Genomic DNA, 22188 nt, shown 5'->3' with positions numbered 1-22188 from the left:
TAATAGTATAAAATAACAAGAATTCTATCCGCCTCACTGAAAGCAGCATTTTCGTACATTATTATTATTAAAAATGTAAACAATTGAACAACTTATTAGAGCTGTAACTCCCTACCTCAGTTCTGCAAAAAAATCTCCAAATGGTTCAGCCCTGAAACAAATACACAAAGTTACCTCATCTGAAAAAGAGCTTTAGGCACCTGGTGAAGCTGTCCCCCTGGGTGCCTCCCTTTAAAAGGTATTTAAAGTACTATTAACCTGGCATCAGACCCACGGGGCAGACTGCAGGGACCATCAGTCTGAAGGGACTCCCAGCTGAGAGCACAGCATTTTTTAGATCTCATTAAGGTAGCTGCAAATACCTACTGTTCTGCCAAATTTGTCCTACCAGATGGATTGCAAAATAGTCAATTATGTAGTGTCTTTTACTTGCTGTTTATTGGTGATAAATATTTAAGATGCACTGATACTGAGTCAAAAAGTGGTTGTAAACTAACCACATAATTGTCAAAAATATTATAATGAACATATAATGAACAGGTGTTGATTAAAGAGCTGACAAAGTGATACAAGTTTGACTTGTTCATCATACTGCATCAAATTCTGCTGTCAGGGAGCTGCATATTTACCAGCATGCGGTTCAGAATACAAAGCTTTATTTGTTAGAATGTTGACTTGTAGTTCCGCTTTTTACTTTACAATTAAACATTTCATGACAATTATTGTATGTAGAATACGTATTTAAAAACAAACTATAACAAATGTTTTCAGTTGATATCTCACTCCAATATGATGCCCCCTGCTGTGCTGCAGTCCACACACACCTCAGTGTGACTCCAATCTGCACCAATGGCATGTCTGACTAATTGTTGCTTGGAACGATGATCATTTTTGCATATGTGCAGATTGCGTGGTTTGGGCTGGAGCGGGGCTCCGTTGGACGGACCGTTGAATCATTTGTTTTCTCGCTCATTGATGCTGATATGCTGTCATGTTTGTTCTGGCTGCATTTCGCAGAGCTCTACCCCTCAAATTGGCAGGCTCCTTCCCTCCGATACATAGTCACGCTGATGCGTGCACTCGCCTTCGCTTTGCATCCCTCCTCTCCTTTGTCTCCAACTCGTACGGTTTCCTGTCGTGCCGTTTCTGCTGTGCTAACCCTCGCCGCTCCCCCTCACTGTTCTCCTCGCCACACTCCTGTCATCCTTCCGCCTCCATCACTTCCACTTTTTCACCTTTCAATCTCACCCTTCTTAACTCCTCTCTACCCTCCCCCACCATGCTGGCCCCACATCTCGTTTCTCCTCCATCCCGTATACATCCCTCCTTTTTCTCACTCTTGAAACCTGCTTTTTCACTCTGCATTCCCCCTACTCCTCCGCCTCCTCCTCCTCCTCCTCCTCCCACCACCTGTCTTTGTTCCCCCACTGTCAGCCGGCAGTTATGTCGGACGCTCTGTGAAGTCAGCGTTGGGAGCTGTTAGAGGCACAAAATGAATGATGATTGTTGGGCTTGTTTTGCAAGGTTGTTGTGTGTTGTGACCTGGTAAGGTGCGGATGCCTATTTGCTTTTGTGCATTTCTACAAAATGCTCATACGGAAAAAAGTGCTGGTTGCTGTATTTGTGCATTTGTCTGTGCATGTGTGTGATGCAGCGTTCCCAGGCAGGTAGAGAGACAACAGGTCCTGGCTGCAGTCCCAAAGCTTAACTATTGGAAGTTGAGGGAAGGCAGAACCACAGCAGCCCCTGCAGGAGGATAGTGGAAGATTTCACAGAACAGAATGGGTTGGAAAGTCTATAAAACTAATTAAAGAATGGAAATAAATGCACAACGGATGCTGCAACTAGAGAACATACTTGTATGACCAGGTGCACACACAAAAGAAAATGAGCACACAAACACAGGACTGTTGACACCTCTTGCTGTGTTCTCGGTCGAGACGCCACGCCACTGTCCAGGTTTTGTCACAGCAGAGGTGTGGGGCAATGTCTGCAACTTTTGCGGAGCTTAAGCCAGCGGGCACATAAGGCCGTACCATATGGCCTGACCGATGGCCCCTGCTACCCTGTCTGCAGAGAACCATGAAGAATCACATTTTCTCACCTTCTGTCTCATTCACTTTGTCTCATTTACATACTTCCTCCCCTATCTTTCAAAAACACATCTCCAGACTTTCTTTTTTGTTGGCCCCTTTCTCCTTTCCTCCATTAACATTTAGCTGACAGTCCTCTTGCCCCGACTTACGGTAAAGTGCAACAGCTGACGAAGCTTATGTTAGCAGACCGCCAGCATCACACGCTGCCAGTTATCAAGGAATTCAATGATCAAAGCTTCTCCGAAGGGCTTCAACAAGAACGCCTTTGTCTCTAATATTGTCATGTGCTGTGTAAAGCATTGCCACGCAGAGAAACTCAAGTCACTTTGAAAAGTTTGAAATCCATAACCTCAGCTCGCACCCTTCCTCACTGTCACGTCAAGAGAATTCCCAGATGAATAAATAAGAACTTGGCAGATAAGTGTCAAGTTTTTTCAAGTAGGCCGGTTCAAGATCAGTTGAGAGACTCAATATAAAGACAATGTTTTATGTCTTGTCTTGTTTTTCTGTTTGGCAATTTATTTCCGCCCCATACCTGTCTAAATCGCTCAGTTCATCTAAAATATAAAAGAGATGCTTTAAGACGCAGGATCCTCCTTCAAACCCTGGTAGGAATATTGGGTAAGACTGTAATTTGCACCCGTCTTGCACGTCCTCCTCAGGGATACAGAGGTTTTAAATCAGCCATCCTCTCATCACTCCTCTCCTTTCCGCAAGGGGGGAACGCCAAATACTGGAGAAGATCAAGAGATGGGGGGTGGGGGGTTGTTTTAATGCAAAAGAAGGCTCTCTTAAAAAGATACCCGTAGGGTTCTGCCGGGCAGCTTTCCCTTCCATTGCATCATGCCTGGCATAAAGCGAGAGGCCCCAGGTTAAGAAAAGCCTGAGCCAGATGGGAGAGTGTGTGAGCGAGGGGGAGGGGATAGAGGATGACAAAAAAAAGTGCGGGCCCTGTAGTAAGCTATTCCAAGCGCCTTTGTGGGGTTGCCATTTTTTCATTCTCCCCTTTGAGGGGATTTTCTATTCCTCTCTGTCTGTCCGTGTCCCCGTTTCTTCCCCTCATTCTTTTTTATATTTTATTTCGTGATGTTCTTTTCTTTGCGTGCCGTGGTTCCTTCAGGCACTATGGTTCTTTTTTATCTTGCCAAGTTTGTTGAGCCAGGCCTCAATCTCTCCCCGTGGCCGTCTACATCTCACTTCTGTATTTCTCTCTACATCCATTACCCCCTCTTACTCACTCTCCATTTCCACTGACTTCTTCTCCCCCCTTAAGCCCAATTTCACTCATGGTGTTTGCCTCTCGTCTTCTCTACACCCTCTTCACTTCCTGTGTCTCAATCTCTCTGATCAAGAGCCATGCTTGCGGTTTCTCCTTCCCTTCTTCACTCCTCCTCCTCTTCTTTTGACTGTCTTTGTGTGCCATCTTTCTCCCTCTCAGCTGGTTAAAGACAGTGTTCATACAGGATCCTTCGGATGCTCCTGAATCGATGGTGTGGTTATTTTAGCGCCCCTCCCTGCGGCCATCAGACCTTGTGTGTGTCTGTGTGGGTCTCAAATGACATTCTCACTAAGCCAGCTAAATTTGAAAGGCAGTTAATGTGTGAAAACGATGTGTGTTCACACTACTGTTTTCAAGTCTTTCCGCTCAAACACCTAAACCAAAGGAAAGTTGCTGAATCTCTTCTTCTTTGTTGGTGGTGAAACAACAGAACTCTCAGCCAACCTCTGATGAGGAGCGATACAAGCTGATTCTACGATCAGTCGAGCATGTTCTAATACAGCCTAATTTCCTAAGATATTTGATAACTTACAACATAATCAAAGATGTCAAATATGTTCTTTCAGAATTGGTGTCCTTTGTGGACTTTACTAGAGTCCAAAAGTCTGAGTAGGCGGAATTGTGTTATGACATTAAATAGTGAAGAAAAATTGAAGAACATAAGAATATTATTTTCTTTACCTCCGCAAAGAGGTTATTTTTTCGGTTTGGTATGTTGGTTTGTTCGTCAGGAAGAGTAGGAAGACTTCTGGCCTGATCTTCATGAAACTTGGTAGAAGAGTATCATGGGCAATCACGGGGCACTTAAACCCATAAACTTAAGCAAAAAATGACCTCCTGCTTTGTTATTATGACCCACAAGAGATAGATATACATATGTTTGTGGACCTTTTTGTATTTATATTTTTGAGTTCTCAGCTTTTATAGAGAAGTTTCAACTGGTGAGACAGGCTTTCATACGATAAATATTTCTGAGTACAACGGGTTGGACAGAGATATAAAAGACTGGACAGGTTCGAAGCATCAGCACAGAGGTGAAATGTTTGTTATTTGTTGAGTTTTTCCCCCCAAAATATAATAGCAGTAGCTCAGATTGTAGGGACTTGGCTTGGGTACTGAAGGGTCTCCGGTTCAATTCCTGATCGGACCTGAAATAAAAGATGTTGATTGGTAGCTGAGGAGGTGGCGGTTCACCTCCTGATCACTGCCAAGTTGCCCTTGAGCACAGAACCTCCAACGCTTTGACCAAAACTGGCAGTGTCTTTGCTCTGACACCACTCCGTAACGAAAATGCATGTGTGTATTCAAATGTGAATGTTTATAGGTCCTGTGCATCTGTATTTCTACCCATGTGAACAGTTACTGCTGGATGAAATGTCACTTAAATCAGTGGTTCTCAACTGGTCAGGCCTCGGTACCCACTTTTTACTTTGTCAATAAATCGCGACCCGACATTTTGAACCACTCAAATGTATTCAACAAAATAAATAATAAATAATAAACTATGCATTCTGGTACACTCTGAGAAGAAAATAAATAAATATATTACTACCCGGAATATTAATAATATTTTATGCCATTGTTTGTGTTTCACTTTGTTCTGACAGCTGAACTTGCTGCTCCTCACAGAGAGAAGAGTAAAGAGGAGATAGTCTGTATGACTTACTTTAAATTGTGGGTAAGGGTAGATAGCTCACATTTTTCTGTGACCTGTTAATCATCAAACCGGGGGTCATATTTCATTATGTGTTCATTTTTACCTGAAGTTGTACCCATGGATGTATAAAGAATAGTTATAACGCAAAGTTATTCGCCGTAAGGACCTCCGGCAACAATCTTGATTCTGATTGGCCGGACTTGAAAAAAAATCAGCAAAGATGTTTTATTGAGAAGATGATCGCTACGTGACAGAAGTTATCAAAACCGTTTATGGTCTCCGGTACTTCCAATCCAACGCCTAGCTACTACTGCATGCACAGCGTTAGAAAATCGGGCCTCCAAAATAAAGGTTTGACTTCACGACCCACCAGTTGAGAACCACTGACTTAAATCACTATTTAATGATCAAAATGTTTTCTAAGTCAATGACAAGACCGTATTGCGTGATCGGTTACACTTACACTGAACAAAAATATAAACGCAACACTTTTGTTTTTGCTCCCATTTTTCATGAGATGAACTCAAAGATCTAAAACATTTTCTATATACACAAAATAACCATTTCTCTCAAATATTGTTCACAAATTTGAAAAAATCTGTGATAGTGAGCACTTCTCCTTTGCCGAGATAATCCATCCCACCTCACAGGTGTGGCATATCAAGATGCTGATTAGACAGCATGATTATTGCACAGGTGTGCCTTAGGCTGGCCACGATGAAAGGCCACTCTGAAACATGCATTTTTGCTTTATTGGGGGGGTCTGGGGGGGTCCGAAAACCAGTCAGTATCTGGTGTGAGGGTTAGGATTAGGGTTAGGGTTAGGGTTAGGGTTAGGGTAATGTTGTGAATCGAGTGGCCTGTGTTCATCGTCCATAACATACGCCTGCCCATACCATAACCCCACCACCACCATGGGCCACTCAAACTAAAACTCAAGGCAGACATTTTAAAATCCATTTACTTTGGCGAATGTCTTCAAACGGCTTACTGTGAGTCAAGGGCAGAATGGAAAAATGTAGTGTATTTTCATGCTGGCTTAGTGTGGATGTACAATCAGCCTGTATCTAGCATGTTGTACATGGGAGTGTCATGTGTCTGTACACATGTAATGCTTGTCTGTAGTCATGTGCTTTTGTGCGAGCCATGTAGTGTTCTGCGAGGTCACACACTGATGAGAACAGATTCCAGTTCAATCCATTAGAGATTTAAAGGGGAACAACAGTGGAGACAAAGAGCCCTGAGCTCCTTAGCCTCAGTCCTGTTGGGACACCCAAAGAGCCCCTTTGTCCTTGTGATGTCACAACCAGCAGCAACACAGTTTCACATTTTGCTCATTTTTCAGCACTTTTAAATTAAATCAGGATATGGGCTGTGACTGCCGAGCGACAATTTCTCTGGACCGTCTGATAGCCTTTCCTTCTTCCCAGGGAATAGAGGGGAATATCTCTCAATTGAATAATCATGTTTGTTATTCCTGCCGTGTAGCACGGGGGAATCGATATTAAATCAAATGAATATCTCTCCTCCACGGCCCGAAAAAAGGAAAACGGCTGTGAGATCAGGCGCTCTAGTGACATCAGTCATGTGAGAAATCTAGAGTTGCTTTCAAGCCAACAAACCATGTGGGGAATGAATGTTAAGGGTCTCTTGTAGCATAGCAGCCATTACTAACTCAGTGCCCTTGAGCAAGTCACTTTACCTGCTGCTGCTCCAGATGATCCACACTAGAAGCAGATTTCTAAGGGTTTTAATGCTGCATTTAAAAGAATGTGAATCAAAAATGTGGTAAGAAAACAGGCTAAATAGGCAACAACAAAGTAACAATCCTACACAGGTATTACTTGTCAATAATTTAAGATTCAAATCGACAGTCTGCTTCATCTTGATAGCCAGGGTGTGGTTTGACGTTATTTTTCAAGAATTCAATGATTCATAGACTTTATTTCCATATGCACCATATGTCTTCGTTTTTTATACCAACCTGGAAGTTAGCATCGCAAAAGCTCTCTTCGCCTTTTAATGACCAGTTTTATATGTTTATAGTTATCATTTTATAATCTGATTCTTCATATCTTAATGCTCTTAATGTTTTTCATTATTTGTTTAGCACTTTGAATTGCCTTGTGTTGAAAGGTGCCTTGCCCTTCCTTTAAACAATGTACTCTACTTTGTATGACATTACCATTTGTTATAGAAATCGAGCGTGTTTCATTTAATTTGTTTCTTTATTATGTAGAATTTTTGCTTGTTTAACTTTGTACAGGAACTCTGTGTTGTGATGTATGTATATCGTATGAAGATTAAAGGCTGTATTTTATGTTGTTTAGAGTTTAAACAAAAATATTGTGCGAAACAAAATCCACTTTTATACAAAAAAAGGTAAAATAATGTCTATTTTCAACTACATCTTGATTTCCCTTTTCAATTGTAATCTATGTGTATTTAGATTTTTAATTCTTAGATCGCATTTGTAGGTTTTTTTTGGCTTTTCTATAGGGTGAACAAAAGTTGGTGCGTATAACATTCAGTTTAACATTTATTAGTGGCAGCAATAAAATGAAGTTAACTTCTTACCATGGCCTCGCAAAGAGCATGTGTTCAAGCACTTCAAATAAGTACTTGCCCTTTCCGAAACAATGGCATCTATCGTGAAATTAAATATTGAACACTTTATTACAGAATAGTTTTTTTCAGAATGCCTTCATGTGTCGTCCTCGACTTGTTATCCTTCACCCTCTCTCCTGTTTTCTCTCCTCTCCACAGTGCAACAATGACTATGCCCCAGTGTGCGGCTCCAACAATCAGAACTACCAGAACGAGTGTTTCCTGCGCAGGGATGCCTGCAAAAAGCAGTCTGAAGTACTCATTATGTCAGAGGGCGCCTGTCCTGCTGGTATGTACATTTACATTATGGCGCCTACACAGATTTATAATTATAGAGTGACGCATTACTTCAAAGGACTAAAACCAAATGATGAAAAAATTGCTAGAGGTGACTGACTGATGTAATGTTCTCTAGTTTATTGTAACAAGCAACACTACAATGACAGTGACATCCATTCTCATTGAGCGGGAAGATTTCATCAGAGCCACACAATGTCCCCAACATAAACCTGCATTGCTGTTAAACAAGTTAATTATACACTTTATTTAAACCTGCGGTGTTAAACACAAAGTAGAAGAAAGCTTGACGGCGATGACCTTTCCTTTTGTAATGTGTAAATATGTGTCAAAATATACAACAGAAATACTTGGCGAATTGTCATAGTTAGTTACTGTAACACTGTTGCCAAGAGGCATGTTCAGCAAAGCGGAAAATTGAATGGCTGAATCACACATCGTCTTGATGGCCACTACATTCTTTTTCTGGGATATGTGGACATTTATTTTGCTTTTGTGTTCTTCATGAGACCCTGTTAAACCAATTATTTAGAATGCATCATGGGCAATCAGATCAGAGGTGGACAGCAGGAAATACAAGTGTAATTTTAACCAAACACAATCACGAGTACCGGTACCTCTCGCCAAGGTGGTCTAAGATACATTTGACCAGACATATTTTGTTGTGTAGTTGTAAGAAAGTATCAAAGCTTTAGTAACATATTTGACAGTATGTGTAAGATGTTTATGTTGTGTGCGGCAGAAATATTGAAATGATTTTTTAACTAATTAGCATGTCCTGTCTAGCGTTGAGTCTGCAGTGAGTCCAATTTAAGGGGACAAAAAGTAGAGCTATCCCAAGAAATTCTCAATCATGTAAAAAGGTTGATGGTCTGTAAAGATTTTATTAGTTTGTTAATTGGATTTAATCTGTATTGGCAGATATTTGAAAAGGACAAATTGTTTCGTCCTGGTTTGGTGTGCCGGTCAGGTATGCACCGGTACATCTGGTGCAGGGCATACCTCAATATCGATATTGTGACAATATTGTATGGTTCTCTGTTAATGCTTTCACAAAGTACTTACACAATACCATCGGTATTTTTTATATAATAACGAATTTGGTAAATGAAAATACAGAACATTTACAACATGGTGAGTTCAGAAAGGGTCATCACTTTACTGTAATGCAGCCCTTGAAACCAGAAAAACACAACAATTCCAATATTAAAGTTTTAGACCATACCGTGTCTCATATCACAAAATCAATACAACACAGATATATTGCCAAGCTCTATTTATAACGCATTTTTCAAAACAGCAACAGATTTGGTCTTGGAAATTGAAATATTGTACATCTTTATTTGCATATAGAGATAGGTAGTGAAATCTTATCACGAGTGATCACTGGGGACCCTTTTTTTATTCCTGATGCTAACTGTCGTACAAAGAGCTTTTCATTGGATCATTCATCATGTATGTTGATGCTAAGGCTCCAGTGAATACAGTTTATGGTGAAAACACTGACATTTCTAATCTGTGATGCTTTCTGTTTGTGGTAGAAGTGGCCTTCAACGTGACTGATTCTGTGAAGTCTTTAATTAAATCTGTAAACACTTTGATGTAATCATTTAGAATACTTGTTTTACAAGCAGGATAAAACTTTTCCTGAAACAAAACAATACTCCACTGAGGCAATCCCTCTCTGCTTCACATCAATGAGCCTTTTTTTGATATTTTTAGTAACTAAGAGCAAAGTTTCCTTTTGTATACCTTTCCAATTGCTTTCATCTTTCTTTCGGCTGGAAAGAAAAAGCAATCTGTGTAATTATCCAATGTAATTGGAATTACTGTTTGCTGACATAGTTTGCTGGAGTTTAAGCAGCTGAGTGGGCGTCTTCAGTCGCAAAAGGTCAAGCACTTCATTAGCCGTGTTACGGAGACCGGGAGTGCTGATCGGAGTACGCAGTGCCATCAAGTTAATGTTAATCATAAAAAAGTTATATGAAATAAATCAATGAATTAAAATCCTCATAAAATTAATGCATTGTCATCCTGATGACTTGGCATAAGGCGGTACTGTTTTAATTAAGACATTAATTTTTTTCACAAAAACAGTGAGTGAGCTCTTCTAATCTAATGACATATAATACACGTTTCTATTTACAAGCAGTCCTTTACTTCGGAAAAAGCATTCCCTCGCACCCACAAAGGAATTCTTTCTGAATCTACCAATTACTGAGTCATGTTCAGAGTAATTCGATTAGTTGTGAATGAGTGAATCCACTGGCAGGGCGATGTTGACTGTTTCTGAGGAATATGTGAATCACTGCTGAGGGTAAGGTAGTACCGCTGGCTTGAGCAGTCACTGAGTCAGTTACCCTCGGTTACAGGCAGCAGGCAGAAGTCCATTAAAAAGCCCTTGAATGGGCGCAGCACTGCAGCAACAATAGTGCTAGTTGTGTCTGAGTGCCGGGTGGCAGCACTGTGTACAGTCACATTAAAAGTCCAGCCTTTTGTGGCCTGTATGTGTGTGAGGTCATTGTCAAGACATGTGATATTGTAAGCCTGTGTGTGTGTGTGTGTGTGTGTGTGTGTGTGTGTGTGTGTGTGTGTGTGTGTGTGTGTGTGTGTGTGTGTGTGTGTGTGTGTGTGTGTGTGTGTGTGTGTGTGTGTGTGTGTGTGTGTGTGTGTGTGATATATATGGATTTGTGTTTCTTTTCATAGCATAGAGATGCCTTTCTCTCAGCAACAAGCAGTGCTTTTGAGAGATGAATGCCGGGTTCAAACAACGATGTGTTTGTGGTGAGGTCTTCACACAATTAGACCGTGACAGTGGTTCTACAGTATATTCTTTATTCAGGGTCAAATGTGACACTCAGATGTACACTTTATTCTGGTAATAAGCTAGAACAAGGCCACAGTTAACAATGTTTGTTTCAGAGGATAGTCATTTGCTAATTTAACAGAAATAGCACTTTTGTGACTTGAAGTCATGAGTAATTATTGCGGTCGTGTTACATTTGGATGGGCAACAGTGTCAAATTGGTTGTGACACAGTGAAAATAAATTGTTTTGTTAACTTAATTATATGTAACCTTGAGAAAAACAAATGATGAAAGACTGAAAAATATGTCTTTAGAGAAATTAATGTTAAATGTAATATTAACGCAGCATTGGCCCAGAAAATATAAATAAACATAATGAAAGACTATTTTAAGTGATAGAAAAACTGTGTGGTGCCTTTGGAATAAAACAACAACTTTGGGATTTTTATGGTCAAACTTCATAGAGGAAAGAAGGCTTAAACCTTGTCTTCATTTGGAATTTTAGTCCAATTTTAATCCACTCATTTGGTCAATTACGAACATTACGTCACGGACCCCTGCGTCGAATACTGACACACAAGTTACCCTTTTGCATCTTTTTGAGACAAATCAGGCTCTCAACTACCTCCAATGTAAACATATCCAGCAGGGGGCTCAGAGCAACTCCTCAATACATCCTTTCTTCATTCTGCAGCTGGGAAACGTACTAATGTGTTGATGTAGTAAAAAAGAGCAACGCAGTCCAAGTAGGTAGGTATTTGAGATAGAGGGGTGGGCCAAATAAATGCATGTCTTGTACCCAGGAGAGCGCTGCTCGTGTTCGGTAAAAAACCAAAGGTCAACAAGACTTACTGTATCAGATTTCATGATTTGGATCCTTGAGGGTAATAGAGAATAATGGTTTCATGCTTATGGCTTCACAGTGTGTTAAAAGGGTAAGCCAATGGGCTCTGGCCGAGCGTCCATGTGACAAGTTCAAAATGACAACAAATTGGTCTCCTGGTTAGAAATCATATTTCGCAAAGACTGTGGCTGCTTCCAAATGCCAATATACACACTTTGCAGCAGTATCTTAGCCTGTAAATACATGCCAGATGTGCCATTTCCTTTGAGGATGTGCCCTTGAGCAAGGCACCGATCTCCCACAATGCTCCTGGGGTGCTGAATAGTAGCTGCACACTGCTCCAGAGAGAGAGTCTGTGTAGAACGATACAAATCCTAATTTGATGCAGTATCCTATACAGATTGTCCTCTCAAACAGGTTTTGCACTTAAGTGACCGGTAATAATACGAGCAGTAAATAATATATTACGTGTTCTGACGCATGTCAATCAAACTGCCACTTTGGAATGTCACTGCTAATTAAACTGAACGAATTGACTTCGCTCTGGTGACTGTGAAGGACAGACTATGATTCAACAACTCATCAAACCGTTCAGGGAGTCCTTGTGAGGACAGCTTCTGCATTCTTTATTTTTATCCACTTACTTATTCCTTTCCTTCTGTCATCAGTAGTAACTTTCATAATGTGACCATTGTTAGGCTCTGTTTGTAGTGGCCACTAAAAGGTCCAAACAGGTGCAAACAGCTCTAGGAAGTGGACAGGTATCACTAGAGAACTCAGCAATAATTGAAACAATACTATTTAAAAAATAATTTTAAGAATCTGAAAATAACATAAAACTTGTAAACTTTACTCATTGAAATATAGTTCTCATTTTTGTTTTAACCTGTTAAGCCCCAAGGGACCCTGTTTTTTTTTTTCAGGACACTGTGTCTCAGGGGATCTTAATATTTAAGAACCTATTAATGTGTTATACCAGATTAACGGAAATAATCTCAGCTAACTGACGATATAAACCATTCTTACCAAAACAAAACACAAGTCTCATAAGAAGCATCTAAATNTAATAATATTCAATAATCCTGAGATTAAATGAGAGCTACGGCAAATTACTGCATTTACAGTGTGTCATTCAGGATGAACTATTTAAACATAGTAGGGCTGGGCAATATATATATATATATATATACAGCCCTACTATGTTTAAATAGTTCATCCTGAATGACACACTGTAAATGCAGTAATTTGCCGTAGCTCTCATTTAATCTCAGGATTATTGAATATTATTAAATTGACTTGAGTATATAATGACAATCCACTAGACAACCGCCACGATAGATACAGGAATCTCTACTCTTCCCGCTTTGGCTTGACCTCACTGTCTGTTTTGAAGAGTGTGGACACAGCACCCTATCTGGCCTTGGTCAGAGCCGTGCCATGCTGTCCAGATGACATTCCCCAAGATGGCTGCTTTACATGTTATGAGCCCAATCTTATTCCAATTACATTCTTCATTACTATCTGCTGACACCAAGGCTGGTCTAAAAACATACATTATAAAACAGCTAAATGGCACAGTTAGAATGCATTGGCCTACATTTATATTAGTAAAACCACAGTAGAAATTGGGTTTCTTGACAGTTGCTCCATTTGAGAATAAAATAAATAAAAGACAAATACAAATAAAAAATAGAATACAAATATGAATAATAACATAACAAGTTAAATAGGAAATAAAAATAAAAATAAATAAAGATATGTAAAGGAACATAGGAAGTTAAACTAAAATATCCAAATATTTATATAAACGTGAAATAAAAATGTGCAGATTGTTGTACTACAATAAAAACGGTGTATTAGTAGTAAAACAATATCATAGCTGAATTGCAGAGTTTAAAATGGTTTGGCTGCTGATGGCAAAGTAAGCAGCCAAATCAGTAGTTAGCGATGCGGCTTCTACTTTCTTCCCATATATGCACAGTGTACCATGTGTATAACTGGCCAGAACATGAGCAAACAGATGTCCCTAAAGGAGGATCTGCATCTACAAAGCATTCCACCAAGACAGCAGGTGCTGCACTGGTACTATTCCTGAGCTCTTCCTGTGTTATTGCAAACTGCAGGGGGAGTCAGCAGCAATCCTCTGAGGCAGAAGCCAACGTCCATGGCTAATTTTGAGAGCACAGATGCTGCATAAAGATGAGTGGCTGAGCCTCTGGAGCCTTGTTAGAGGGTTCAGTGTGTGATCATTACATAAAGGGTTACAATACATAAAGATTTGGGGAAATTCACGAGTGGAATTTCAAACAACAGCGTGAGTGGGAAACTGTCCGGTTGCTTACTTTGGACAAACTCGGCAGAAAGCCAAAGTTGTGTTTGTGTTCAGGTAGAATTCGATATATTGTATTTCATGCCTGCACTTTGCAATGGAAAATTTGCCATGAAATGTATCATGTTCCATCATTGTCAGGAACACATCATTTCAGTCCAGTGTTTCCCCTACCATTGTGGCGCTGCGCCCCGCCAACGGAGCCCCGCCAACGGAGCCCCGCGCCCCCCCCTGAAATTCAAGGGGTTTAAAATAAATAAAAATGTCTTTTTTGTATTATTATTTTTTAAATATATATATAGCACCAAATTGCAACTAATCTATATCTACTGTCACTTTTCACATTTTTTTGACCCTAAGAAACACTGATGCATTCATCAATAACAATAATCCACAGCTCCTCTCTCTGCTCCAGAGGATTTCAAAAATATAGGCAGCACCCCCCCAAAGCAGTAAACCTAGGGGAAACACTGCAGTCTTATACAGTCTGAGATAGGCTACTTAAGCTCAGGACAGATCCATGTCCCGTATTGAGAACTGGCTAAGTGAAGCGTATGTGAAAATAACAAAAAAAGAAACGGAAATAAATAACATTGATTTCTATCCCTTTGTGCTTTTCCTCTTCAGTACACATTCTACAGGGGTTGATTAAACATCATGAATAAGAAAACATCTGTACAGACCAAACATCATTGACTCTCATCGGTCCATATGTTGCCCCTATGGAGTACCATGTCCACCACCAGAAGCTCCACAACCAACAATCACATCGATTAACGCAACTAATAAGCTAAAGCCATTCTTTCTACACTGATGGCCAATCACGAAGAACCTGCAGGTGTTCCACAATCAAACAAAGTTGATTGTGTTTATTGACATTTCAAATGACGTTGGTTTTAGGGACTCTGGAAGTGGAAAGACCAAATGTGAATATACATGTACGTATATGTTTTCTAAAAGTGTATTCTAGGACTGCAAAACTATTCAAATGTTAACAAAATCGCCAAATGGGCTTGCGTAATTTGTAAATAACAATAAGCGCAATATTTGGTAAAGGAAAAATATGTCCAAATATCATGCTACAGACTTAATAACAAAAATATTTGTTGGTACATTTCCTCAATATTATTTATTTTGTATTAATAATGTTTATAATGTTTCAAAAGTTTCATATATTTGCAAAATAATGTTTTCTTCCAAATCTTGCAGAACCTAATTTGAACAACATTTATACAGATATAATGCAAAAAAGGAGTGACCATCTATAAATGAATTAAGAGTTATGTAAATATTAGATATGGATCTAAGAAAAACATTTACCCTTTGAGTTGCAACACACTTTATTACTATACCTAATATAATAATAGCTGACATTAAACATTGAGGTATTATTATAGCACTTAGGCCAGTCTGCAAGTTTTCTTTTCTATGCAAAGGCTCTTTTTCACAGAGTGAAAAAATATGTCACTGTACAAGTGCTAAAGTAATGCCAAATGTCCAAGGTTATAAATGATTCACTAATTGTCATCAACAAGAGATTACAGGCAACTCCCATTCTTGAAAATATATTCTAACATTGTCCTCGAGCACAAGATCTCCAGATCTCCCTGTCACGTTGCATTTAGACAGCAGCTGCACAAGTATCAACAGAGGCAGTATCACAGGCTCATGATATGACTGGCTCAGTTGGGCAAAAGCCGAGTGCTGCTATGCTAAAACGACAAGGGACTGGTGCGTATGCAGCTATGCAATACCTCTGAGAAGGCCTTAACTGAAATGGACTCACTGTGGCTGCCTTTCCGTCAGCGACTCTCAGTCCCAGGACGGCTACTAGTGTGGACTTACATCCAGGCTGAATGCCTCCACTCCCTGTGTCTCACGCACAAGACTAATGTTTAAATAGGACCATCTATCTAAATGACAGGTCTGCAACTTAAAACCTGTGCAAAGTCCATGCTGCATTAGACTCACCATCTTAAGCATGCTGTGTCCACCACATGGCTGACTCTGAACAAAGACTTCACCATCTTTCTTCAGCCACAATGTTATACTATATAGTCCACACAATAAAGTGTGTCAGTAATGATGTATTCTTGCAGGTCGACCAAGACAAAACCCTTGACAAAAGCAATAGTATTTCACCATTTGATTTTGGAGTATTGTAGAAAATAAGGTCTGTGGCAAATACGCATCTCATACTTACAGGTTTTGTTCAGCAGGATAATCTCCACATGTACTGTATATTAACACCACGTTGATATAGTTGAAGCGTAAATGCAAATGCCAGAAGTAAAAAATGAAAAAGAAAGTTATTCTATATACAAACTACATTAAGGTCTCATGACATTTAGTAATCGTATTTAGCCAATGGTTAGCAACACCGTTTTGTAACATACATAAAAGGTTCAGAAATTCAAGTGTGGGGTTGTTATTAACCTTATATTGACCACAGACCATCATTACAGGCGAGCAAATGAGCACTGAAGGTTAAAAATGCTAACTAATTTCCGGCTTTAGGTCTCATACTGCATCAGTTTATAGTCGTCTCACTACAGAGTTCATAAGAGGTCACACTGTACTGTTCTTTTTAATATTGTAGTTGTAAGACGATTTTGATTAAGATCTGAATCTTAGGCTATTTAACTATTTTAATATATATTTTTGCTGCTGTAGTTGTTATTTGCTACAATTTTAAGTGAAGTAAATCACAAAAAAGTGTGGCACTGTTTCACGTATATCTATTAGTTTTAAACTTTGAATATCCTTAGTACATATCTTGGTCAAATCTCTTTAACAACAACATTTAAGGTATACTTATCCTTAAAAGTGCTTAAATGTCAGATGACAAATAGTTTCATCGAATCAGATCAATATCAGTTCCGGCTTTGAAAAAAATCGGACAGATTGTAGTTTTGTTAGTTACGTCCACTCCCCAACTTGTTTGAAAGACATAAAATATTTAATAATGGTAGACCACAATTAGAGATTCATAAAGTCAACGATAAAAGTAATCTAAGGTATACACGATAATACTGAAAGTTTTACAAAAGGGCAAACTCAACAACTTTTACAGGAATGCTCATTTCTCCAGAGAAAGATAGCGCGGGTGGGCTTGATGAGTATCCTCATAAACACGGAGTCAGTGGCTCAGAACTGCTGAAAGGGGATTTCATTCGGCTGAAGGACACTCCTGGGAACCTTTCCTTGCAAGCATCTCAGGCACTACCCCAACATAAAACAGGGGTATCAAATGCTTCACTACACTGTCCCTTCATCAGCATGTGTGGCATATAGAATGAATTTCAATGACAACTTGACATTTTCTGGGGGTGCAGAAAAGTGTTTCAAGAGGATGGAATCCACTGATCCCAGCTGAGAGCTAAGGTGCTATGCACAAATGTATTACATGGCCTTCAAATCCTTCCTTTGAAACGTCTGAGCATATCCAAAGACATCTGAGGGGAGACGCAGAGGCATATAGAGCTGGTAGCAGGTAGAACACTGTTTGTGTACCCATAAAATACACCCGAAAGAGTTCATCCACCCGTCGCCAACTCCTCTCGAATCCCCTCAGCCTAGCATGATAATTAGACTGAAGTTCAATGTACATGTTCACCTCAAATGGATGTATGCAACTGTGATGTCTAGCTGTAGATGGACTACAATAAGCCTCACAACACCTTTTACTGTTCAATATTTTTCCCTGGAGCCGCCACCCCATATAAAAAGGCTGCTAGAAATTCTACTAGAGACTTTATCTAAGTTGGTCAGAACAGTGGATCTGCATTACAAAACAGCATTGACATTTCAGCAATAGGGACAAAATGTTTACATACGATATACCCATATTTTTACTTTCAAGGGAAAAAGCCTTTGGCAGCCCTTGGATGCTGGACTTGTGGATGGGGAGGAAAAGGAATGTAGATAGCTCTGCAGTATATATATATATATATATTAGGGATGGGAACGATTAATCGAATATTCAAAATTATTCAGGTATTCAGGTATTCGAATATGAGTCATACATATTTTTATTGTAATTTGTTTTCTTTTTGGGAGGGGTGCCTAAGTTGATTACATATTATTAAATGGAATAATTCAATGAATTTGACAGTGCCATAGCTAAATGTGTTAGGTCTAAAGGTGTGTTTTGCTCCGCTCCGTTCTTAAACAAGAATGGGTATTGAATAGCTGCATTCTGTGCATAGGCCCTGTTATAGGTTGTTGATCTCTGTTGTAATAGGGTTAATTTTTTCCCACATTATTTTATTTTTTTATAGGATATGCACATTTCGGTTAATCGGTTAACTGTTTTTTTACTTTCAAAATTCCCATCCCTAATATATATATTTACTTCCACCTTTAATACTTCCCGCTTGCCGCTATATTGTTAAACTGTTACCGGTATTGGATGTGTATATTGTAAATTGTGAAATTTCTAGTTCTATCCTTAATATTTGTATGCATTCTTCTTTATTGATATTATATCTTTGGCTCTTTACTTGCTGTTACAAATGTAAATGTTCCCTCTGTGGGATGAATACATGTATTCTGATTTTCTGATTCTGATCAAGAATGACTGCAGAGGGAATCACATGGATGGAAAACATTGGACAGTAAGTCCCCTGTTCCTTTCCCATCAACTGTCAACATGAGATTCTTCAAACCATGATCAATCCATAACTGTGGGATTTGACGCCAAACCATGATTGGTCCCTAACCAAACCTAACTAACCTTATTGGTTAGTGTGTCAGATTAGACACAGCTTCACAGCTTTATTTTTTAAACTGATAGGTCACAGACAAATATTGTTTCACTGCTGATAATGGATCATCAGATTATACAACACTTAACTGTTGTTCTGGAGGGCCATGTCTTTTGTTGTTTGATAGAACTTTTTATAGTTTCTATGGTTTTTTCAATTGTATTATTTTAATAATATTAAATTATCTAAAAAATAAGTTAATACTTGTCAGGAAGAACTGGATGCTTGATTCTCATCATGCTCGGATTTTTATTGTCAATGGCCACTTAAATGTAAAGTCAGGTTTTTGCAGAACATATTCAGGTGACATACTTAAAAATGTACCCCGAGGGATATTGCTTGAGTGATCAATAATACATGGTTTGTGTAATGTAGGACTATTCAATCCATCCTTCTAACCTATTTTTTCAAGTGTGCCATATTTCTTTTTCTGTATTTATCTGTCAGATGGTATTCCCAGACTCCTTGACCTAGAAATCCACAGGTTTCTGGGTTAAGCCGTGGATATCCACTAAACCTAGAAACAAAACTGGTGTTTGTGATAATCTATTTTCTCCCCATCATTTTCTTTTTCCAAACACACAGGCGTAAGCAGCAAAACTGCACACCAAGTGATCAATACTTTCGACTCTACGCTTGAAAGCTAACTTGACAATATTGCTCCACTCAGGACAAAAAAGACATTATGTGGTAAGGCATCACTGTGATCAGGCAGGTTGGTGAACTTTTTGAAAAGAGCAACAGAGCAGCAAGAAGAAAATGGAAGCATTATAGTATACAGTATATAAAGAATCAATAGTTAAATTGATTACAACTATGCTGTTCACTCAGCTAGTGGAGCTAATGTCTGCAGGGTTGTTGCACAGGTTTCTAGCCCCTATTTTCCTCTTCCACTTTTTCCAACCAAACCCACAATTAGTCACACATTAGAGCAAAGTCACCACTACTGCAGACTTTTCTTATTGAATTTTAATTAACTGTTCAACAACAAACATAAGCACCACTCCATTTCAAGGTAACTGAGAGATCAAATGAATCAAATCAACAACTTCCTAGGTGAAAATAAAAATTATGTGCGTGGTATACTTTCTGTCACTTTTGCGGAGTTAATTGCAGCACACGCTGCTCTAACCGCAATAATTAGATGTGACATTTAACACATCAATGTTGATTCTTTCAGGTTTCACTGAAATGTGAATATTAATGTGTATTTGAGAAACATATTACTGAAGGAAAAATATTGTGTTAGCCATGAAGGATATACTTATGATACTACTGTATACCTCAGTTTTATGTTTCTACAAAGTACTTTTATGACACCACTTGATTTACAAAGCTTGGCAGTTCAATTCTTCCGAATAGTCAGACCTTTGCTATGTTTTGTGTCAATGAGAGGATAAGTGTTATCCACCCAGTCCACCAATAAAGGTATTTTCACTTATCCTGCCTGAATACACCCCTAAAGACTATGTTGCAAACCTCTTGTTATTTTTGCATTTTTTGTCGTATCTGATGTGTCCTCCATGATAATATCTGGCAGTTGGATCTAGTATGTTGTGTTGCATTTCATGTTGCAAATGCTTTCAAAAAATGTGATTCAATATTTAGTTTGTTATTATGAGTGAGTAGCAATAAGGTGAAGACCAGACCAATGTGGACAGTATTTAGAGTAATTGGACACAACTTAAAGAGCAACTTCCAGGTTAAAGACACCTGTGAATAAATGTGTAGGAAAATGATGTATACACTAGATTTTAAAAAAAATATACAGAAATATACACTACAGTGACATCTGGCGCGTTTTTGTTAGAAACTTCACTTCCGCATAAAAAAGCCTCGGCACGTGACCTCCCGCGTGTGACGTAACACGGGGGAAACAAGGGGGAGAGCGGCCGGTGTAACGTATTAATAAACATGGATCCCAATGCTAGTTTCGACACAGAAGACACAGAAGAAGTTGAACATGAATATTCGAATGCATATGACGGACCACAATCTTATAATTATGAGCCTGCTAGGCGTCCAAGAGACCAGGAGCAGCCAAGGATTAGAATAAATAACGGCCATCGGAGAGAAATTGAGCTGTGGTGTGAGGAGAACCAGTGGAGAACTGGGCAGCTATCTTGGTGAGTGACCGGCGTTAGCTACAGAATGTTAGCTAACGTCACATCACAACATTGTNTGGAGGAGTGTGTGTCTGTGTGTGTGTGTGTGTGTGTGTGTGTGTGTGTGTGTGTGTGTGTGTGTGTGTGTGTGGTAGGAGCGCATTTTGTGTGAGAGAGAGAGAGACACACAGAAAGAGACAGAGACAAAGAGACAGAGAGAGTTACGGGGGTTGTTGTTAGCATCTGGTGCTAGCTCGGAGCTAACGGAGATTAGAAGCTGTTTCAACAATAAGGAGAGGGAGAGTCCTCTCCTGTCGGACTGAGAGGCTGAGATAACATCAGCTCAGGGAGGTAAAGGACTCGCTGAGTGATTATATTGTAAACTTTAGTCTAAGTTATCTCAGTGGATCTCATACGGTTTGGTCTAAACAAATATTTCAATCTATTTAATTTAGTTGTTCAAAATAAGTTAAAAAATAATTCCATTGTCAGTACAAAATTAAAAACACAGTTTGAAAGAGGAGTGATTAGTAAAATATGCATAAATAAAAAGAAAGAATGCAGGCTAGGTAAGATAAAGATAGTAGAGAGGAGTATATCAATGATGCGTTATTGGTTGTGAGAATATCCTAATGGTTTTTGGAGTATTGAAATATATACAATTCTGTTTCATATGAGTGTTGAGAGCTGTATCCATAAAATCTCTTAATTTGTGCACCAGATTGATGCCTTTAAAGAGCAACTTCCAGGTTAAAGACACCTGTGAATAAATGTGTAGGAAAATGATGTATACACTAGATTTTCAAAAAAATATACAGAAATATACACTACAGTGACATCTGGCGCCGTTTTTGTAAGACATTTTTACTTCCGTATCAAAAAAGCCTCCCCACGTGACCTCCCGCGTGTGACGTAACAAAGGGGAAACAAGGGGGAGGGCGGCCGGTGTAACGTATTAATAAACATGGATCCCAACGCTAGTTTCGAAACAGAAGACACAGAAGAAGTTGAACATGTATATTCAAATGCATATGACGGACCACAACCTTATAATTATGAGCCTGCTAGGCGTCCAAGAGACCAGGAGCAGCCAAGGATTAGAAGAAATAACGGCCATCGGAGAGAAATTGAGCTGTGGTGTGAGGAGAACCAGTGGAGAACTGGGCAGCTATCTTGTTGAGTGATCGGCGTTAGCAACAGAATGTTAGCTAACGTCACATCACAACATTGTAAAGTTAGCTATCATATATCAGGCTATAACTAAAGTAGCATTGATAACGTTACTGGCAGGACTGTTGATACTGATCCATAACAGAAACTAATGCGCAAGTATCAGCCGTATCTCGCGTTACCTAATGCAAATACATACGTCTGTACCGGAGGGGAGAGAGAGAGCAGGGA

The 22188-nt window shown here is 39.3% G+C and overlaps 1 long non-coding RNA gene across 1 annotated transcript in view; it reads left to right on the top strand.

Annotated features, from left to right (window-relative positions):
* LOC104947231 (uncharacterized) overlaps nucleotides 1-7922 on the top strand; it is a 12441-nt gene extending 4519 nt beyond the window's left edge. The window contains exons 2-3 of the long non-coding RNA XR_798537.1: nucleotides 830-839; nucleotides 7797-7922. This is a non-coding gene — a long non-coding RNA (uncharacterized lncRNA). The remainder of the gene's footprint in view (nucleotides 1-829; nucleotides 840-7796) is intronic.
* Nucleotides 7923-22188: the final 14266 nt, after the last annotated feature.

The sequence above is a fragment of the Notothenia coriiceps genome, unplaced genomic scaffold (assembly GCF_000735185.1).
Source record: "Notothenia coriiceps isolate Sejong01 unplaced genomic scaffold, NC01 NC01_scaffold00012163, whole genome shotgun sequence".
Classification (NCBI taxonomy): domain Eukaryota; kingdom Metazoa; phylum Chordata; class Actinopteri; order Perciformes; family Nototheniidae; genus Notothenia; species Notothenia coriiceps.
This window is presented reverse-complemented; position numbering and strand designations above follow the sequence as displayed.